We start from the raw sequence: 6,976 nt of genomic DNA, 5'->3' as shown, positions 1-6,976 counted from the left end.
ATCTCGATGTACATTTTTATAGCTTTTAAGAAGTCTTACTGAGAATTTTATTTATATGATCTCGTATCGTACAATTAGTCTTATCAAATTACCTTTTTGAATTTTCATTGCTGACAGTACAGATAAACACAGTAGCATTTCATCCTAGACACATCTGTGTTTATCCACGATCAAAAGAGCATATCAAAAGGTAAAATTAAATATTTACACGCTTGTAGTTATGAAAAGTATAAACTGACATGTTTATTTTTTGTTATATTATACGCGTTATATAGATTAAAGAAAGAGAAGCTTATGATGCGTGGATCCTTAATTTTTTACCAAGGATGATATCTTACATATTCATTTTAAAGGTGAAACTACGATAGAGAAAAGACGCGTAAGTTATAATAAGTGGTCGACTGTTGAATTTGTCATTGCAGTTATGCAGTTGCTTTATAAAATTTAATTATGAGATTTAAAGAGCATACTTGATTAAAGAGCAGAGAACAGCATTTTTAATAATATTATTATGTATCATAAGATAAAAACCTATACTTAAGAAGAACAAGCACTATATGCCTTTATTTCGCTGCGCAGGAATTGATTGATCAAATTTGACGCGCAATTGATTTTAATTTCGCATACGTTTTGCGCCACTTTTGTTTCGAAGCGCAGAATCGATTGTAATGATAAGTTGTGCACCGAATTGAATAATACCCGCTGTTTACAAAATTATAATTTCAAGTAATATATTACAGCGACTTAGAAGAAGAGTGTAAAAGTTAGCAAAACTTTTGGTGTCGATCTATCATTATTTGTTAAGGGTCAACACAACCTATCAAGCAATCACAGCAATATGTATTCATCATATTTATGCTCACACATTCCACACATTCACTCGTAAGGTAGCTACTATCGCAATTACTATAAAAGAACCGAATAATTACCAAGTTTTAACTTCGTGTAATTACCAAACTTTAGCGGCCACTTAACTTGTGTAGTCACTACACTCGACGCTGTGCAGTTTACCTTATCGCGCTAAAAAGCGTTTTAAGTCGGTAATTATCATTGAAACCGTTAGAGGAGCGCATCGGTATCGAATCTGTGCCGGTGTTCTGGAAGATATGGTTCAGTGATACAGTCGGTTCGTGGAATCCCTTAACCATGGCGCGATAGCCATGTAGGAGCATTTGAATGCAGGCCACGTTGTTGGAAAAAAACCTCAAGTTCGAGCGTCTCCAGGAAGTCCGAGGTTAGGCGCCTCTCTCGCATCAGTGGTACACATACAGAAAGGGTAGGCGTGGCACTCTCTGCTGGCCCGTTGGATGCTTGCGCGTGCACACGGAGGGACAGAAACAGAAGGTATACACACGCGTGTATGATATAGGGAGAAACGCGAGAGAGCGACGAGGATGCATTGTTGTATGGTATATGTATCCTCGAACGAGAAGCGAGGTTACGCGATGGAATAGGATGGATTATACGGTGGATGCTTGTAACGGAGATAGATACAGAAGAGGACAGAACAGGTTAACGCGTGGGAAAGAGATGGGCCAACTGCAAGAAGCATAAGGGTGAGAAGGATAGGAAAATGATAAGAGAAATCAGATACGAGAGAGATAGAAGCACTAGTACGGTAATTGGTGAGAAAAAGATGAACAAAATCGAAGAGAGACGATGGCATGGTGCAAGAGAGATGCCGTGAGTGCCAGGGAGACGAAGAGGCGACTAGAAAAAGAAGATTTTGTTCATTGTCGATGGAAAAGAGAGGGAACGAACTTGAACACATAGGAGGGGTAAGTTGGAAGAGTGAAAGAGAGGGGGTTATAGTGAGCGAGACGGGATGGTGGTTTCAGTCACCGCCCGATCCTCGGCGCGCACGGTTTTGGAGCGGGTGTTCTTCTCGTCTTCGTAGCGAGAATCGCCGATTAACGAGGTCGTTTAAGTTTAAAGAGTGAGCTACACCGTGTGCCTATCGACATCGACTGTTTGCCGATAAAAATTTCGTACCAGCTGGCCTAAACTCCGGTATACGCGATGTTGTCGATAAATTAACGGAACTTGTTTGTTGTTTTATCGATGGTCTAGCTGCGCGAGAAGTTGGAAAGAAAAGTGGTGTAACAATCGGTCCGGTAGCTCGTGTTTTTAAGACTGTTTCATCGAAAAGCAGTTTTCTAGTTATAAACGTTTCCTCATTTCAAAAAAGGTTGTTTATACTTCTCGTGACAAGTATCTCGAGCGACACTGTGTGAAACATGAAATTTGATTAGTTTGCTGCGGTGAACAGTTATGTCATAACCTATAATCTAAACGTTCGCCATTAATCGTGTATATCGATGTATCGATTAGAGTGATCAAAATGTGACCGATCGATATAACAGATTAGTCTCCATTGTCTTCAGAAACGAAACTTTGAGTCGTGAGTGGAAAGTAAAGGAATTTTTCTAGTGTATGGACCGATAGATTTTGTACATTATCTATCGACGTGGATGGGACATTTTTCTTCTTCTACTAGTTCATAGAGACACGGACCACGGCTCCTTTTACGGATTTTGTCGATCTGCCACTGCGAAATGCAGAGGATTGCCTATCAGTGTCAGGCATTTTTTAGACAGATTTAGGTAAGTTCAATTTAAATTTACATTATACGGTCGGCAGGATAAATGATGTTTGGAAAAATTATGAGCGAAACTCCGTTCGTGGATAGTATACGATATCAGTTACATAGTTTCTTTTGATAAATTACCTCTTCTATTATATCTTAGGGAATGAAGTATTATTTATAATATTATTATATATTACAAATACGATTAAAGTGCAGAAGTATTTTGAAATATTTTAGAGGTTAGTATTTTATTGTTGCATTACGTTTCACATTAACTTTATATTAATGTAATGAAAGAACGGAAGAAGAGGAAACAGTAATGTATAGAGCTCGATTTATTAATAAGGTTACTTAGTAAGTATTTTAATTAATTTAATTCAATTCGAAAATTAAAAAATAGCAATTACTAGAGATAGATGGCCTAGTATAATCACAGGGGTATGTGTAAGTTTAAAAAACTATGAAATTTTGGAAAAATATTTCAATTTACACAAGTTAAACAACAACAACAAAGGTTGTATGATTTACGTATAGAATATAATATGAAGTTTTGTGAAAAAATGGTATAAATCTATATTTTTCTAGAAACGAGTTATAACATCCGTATTTGCTTAATAGATCTTGTTACGAATCTTCAAGTTTTCATATCAACGTATATCTACTTTATTAAATTAATATATACGAGTAAATTAAATATAACAGTATGCTCCGGAAACGAAAATGTATTTTACATTCGCGTTTTTACATTCGCATTTAAAAATAATTTGTACTGCCTATGAAATGATTAAATTCACACGATTTTAATGTTAAATTAAATAACTTGTATATGTGAACCAAAGCTTCACTAATATAAACGAGATCTAAGCCGTTATAATTGAAGACTGCAATGAAGTAACACAATAAGTTATATTTTCCCATGTTCATAACATTAAAATTACTTTAAAATAACTTTCCGCTCTTTACGACATACAAATTATTGTTTGTCATAATATTAAAATATTGTTTATCTTAACCTGTACCTTTAGCTTCTACAAAACTTTGTTAACTACATACGTACATATATCTTTGGAGCTGAGGTTTTTTTTAATTTTCGCTATTTTATATTGAAATAATCCTTTTTATTCATAAAGTGACATTAAAATAAAAAAGTCAACATTTATGCCGTTCCTCTGATCTTCAATTTGAAAATCAAACCACCAACGCCAAGATTCTGCATACGAAAATACGTTACCATCATATACATATACTTATAATTGAATAAACTGTTGTATTAGGATATAATATATTTTCCTACAAAACATCTTCATCTTCAGTTTGCAATTTAGATTAAAATTCTGGTCGGGGGTGTAGCGATCTTGTAACGTGATTTATGCCGTTATTTCTTCATTACGAAATAATTGACTCGGAGAAAAGCTTACTCGGGACTCCGTTCTCCAACAAGCCTCGAATATAGCGATCGACGTAAGAGACTCCTTTCCATTCCGTAACGGCTACTCTTATAAAACTGCTACTTCCATTATTACTTGCCAAATATAATAGCGTCCCATTATCCGCGTATTTCTTCCTTAAATGCGGCTACGATGTTTTCGTTACTGCGTTACGCGATACTTAATTTTTGAGGAAACGACCGATAAAAGAAGGCAGAGAAAGAAAAACGAAGGAGAAAGAGACGATCTAAAGGAGAAAGGAATCTAAAGAAAAAAAGAAAAAAAGGAGAAAGGACAGGTACACAGAGACAAGAGGAGCGCAGCGTATCTGAAAGTGGAGACCAACCGAAGGCGAAAGGCTATTTCGCTAATGGAAAGTCAGATCCACAAATCGGCGATACAGTCGTTTTCATTTCTTTGTGTTTTAAGACCGTTTCGAGGAACTTTTCAATCCGGGTCAACTCGCACATCCGGTTTGGGTCGATATCGAACCAGGCTGTAAGGCTGCGAGAGGGGTGGAGAGCTTTGAAAATTGAAATTGTTATCGGTAGACACGTTATCAGAAACGGTATCAACGTATCGTAAGAAACTTTCCTTGCCTTTACGAAGCGACGAGATTTTGCGTAGTTTTATGCGAACCGCGCAAAGAACAGAGTCGTCAAGTATCGTCGTGGTTACTTCGCCAATGTTATTTCTTGCGAAAAATCCCGATATATTCTTATAGCTCTGAGAAATGTACGCGTAGACAGAACTTATCGCATCTAGGATATAAAAACTTTAGTTTTATTTGTTTTTATTATGCCTTTTTTATCTTGTTTCCTTCATCAATGTTCACCTTTGGAGATTTGCAGCTGCGAGAAGCGCAATTCCTTTAATCATTCTCGAATAACGAGCACGTGTTTTCCTCTTAGAAAGCACGGACTCTTTTCGCCCTGAATCCGAGTACATAGCTTGCTGAAAGCCTTAATTAGCGAAGCAAATGTGAATACATACGTCGAAGCATGACGATAGGGATTTTCTAGTTTAACCGTTTCGTGTACGCCGTTTCTGATAAAGTTGAGTCAGACTAAAAGCCACGTTTTTCCATGAAACGAAACAATGTCCGGCTCGATAAACTTTGAGAAAAAACACTTGGCTCAATGTAAATACTTTTCAGCGTACTGTTTCTGTCAATGTTCTGGGACGTGACCACATGCAGTCGTGGAGAGAGGGCTGAACCACAGAGAGTTGTCCCTCTCTCTATGTGTGGTTGCCAGTGTCACTCCCAAACAGCCTGTTGATGTTTTGCGGTTCAATTTAAAGGTTGCTACCGACGACGGGCAAATTCTGCGATCGCATTGTTCTAAGGTATTTTGAATATGTAATCCTGATGACAAATAAACAGTTGAAGTTAGAGAGCTAGTAATGTCGGTTTTATCGATGGAAGCTTTTGGGAGCTTTTTTTATAGACACACGTCTCTTTCCATAGAAGAAGACAGTTTTAGTTAAAGGAAAATTCTATATATATGTATTCTTTCCAATTGATTTATAGTTTTTTTCCATTTCAATGATTTCATAATGATGAAAAAGAACAAATTCCTCAAGCAACGTTTTCAATTCTTTTTTTCCATGTTTATTGTAATCTGTTTCAATTTTCTTATAAATCAATAATATCTAGTTATTAGAACTTGGTCGAAAATCAATATTATACTTTTCTATAAACCTAATACATATTATGAAAATTTCTTAGAATTTGTGGAATAGGATGTTTAAGAGCAACGTTGTTTGTTTTAAAAGATTTCTGATAAAAATTGATAGGTTTTTGAAGTCAGATTAGTGAGACAAAATTCGTGTGTTTGATGTTTGAGCATAGTCGATTATGTAGATTCGTTGATCCCGTGCAATTCTATAGTTACAGATTGCAATAACGTCGATTATAGCGTTATGAGTTTACCATGGCGGATCGACAGATACGTGAACTTGGTGTAAAGACACGTTCCAGCGGATGCTGATTAACGTACCGTACGTGTTCGTTTAAGGTGCCTATATCGTTTCACCAATAGACATTAAATCGCAAAACAATGAACTAGATAACGTTTGCTATAGATTCAAACATACTATGTTGTCAGTCAAAGCTAAAGATTCCGATTTTAACGATAATGATGATGATAATGATAATAATAATAATTTTTATTCGTAATTAACGGGAAATAGAACTCTCTTGTACATGTAGTTACATATTACAGGATATTCTAGAAGGTGGATTTAAAGTAGAAAATAACAATTCTAGATAACACGTGGCATAGATCAATGGTATAGATAATGATAGATCGTCTTCCTTTCTTAAAAATTTTCTAATATATTATTAGATATGCCACGTTGGTCATATATGACCGACCATGGTTTCTCCTGTGACAACACGGTGGTCATTGGTGACCCGAGCGCTTGAACTTCTTACAATTGTAAAAATTGAATGAAAATTGACAGTTAGGGCATTTTTAATATAACCGATAAATAGAAGATATTTTGAAATAAGAAGTGCGCCATTGAACAATTAAACATTTTTATTAGAATATCAATAAAAAAAATGAGAACAAATTTTGCATCTAACGGTGCACTGTGTTAAAACACTGTGGCGTCCTGAGCGAAACACGTGATTTCGACGTGGCAATCGAAGTGTTAATGAATTTAAAGTATTGCGATTGTACCACACTTTAACTGCCACGTTGGACATATATGACTGGCCACGGTTTCTCCTGTGACGCCACGGTGGTCATTAGTGACCCGAGCGCTTGAACTTCTTACAATTGTAAAAATTGAATGAAAATTGACAGTTAGGGCATTTTTAATATAACCGATAAATAGAAGATACTTTGAAATAAGAAGTGCCCCATTGAACAATTAAACATTTTTATTAGAATATCAATAAAAAAAATGAGAACAAATTTTGCATCTAACGATGCACTGTGTTAAAACACTGTGG

At 35.9% G+C, this 6,976-nt stretch overlaps 1 protein-coding gene across 1 annotated transcript in view; it reads left to right on the top strand.

Moving 5' to 3' along the window:
- The first annotated feature begins 1,861 nt into the window (after positions 1 to 1,861).
- LOC139988342 (uncharacterized) overlaps positions 1,862 to 6,976 on the top strand; it is a 446,678-nt gene continuing 441,563 nt past the window's right edge. Inside the window, exon 1 of the mRNA XM_072005637.1 lies at positions 1,862 to 2,603. The gene's annotated coding sequence lies outside the window, so the exon portion shown is untranslated. The remainder of the gene's footprint in view (positions 2,604 to 6,976) is intronic.

The sequence above is a fragment of the Bombus fervidus genome, chromosome 6, assembly GCF_041682495.2.
Source record: "Bombus fervidus isolate BK054 chromosome 6, iyBomFerv1, whole genome shotgun sequence".
Lineage (NCBI taxonomy): Eukaryota > Metazoa > Arthropoda > Insecta > Hymenoptera > Apidae > Bombus > Bombus fervidus.
The sequence above is the reverse complement of the archived record's forward strand: the minus strand, read 5'-3'. Positions and strand labels throughout refer to the sequence as shown.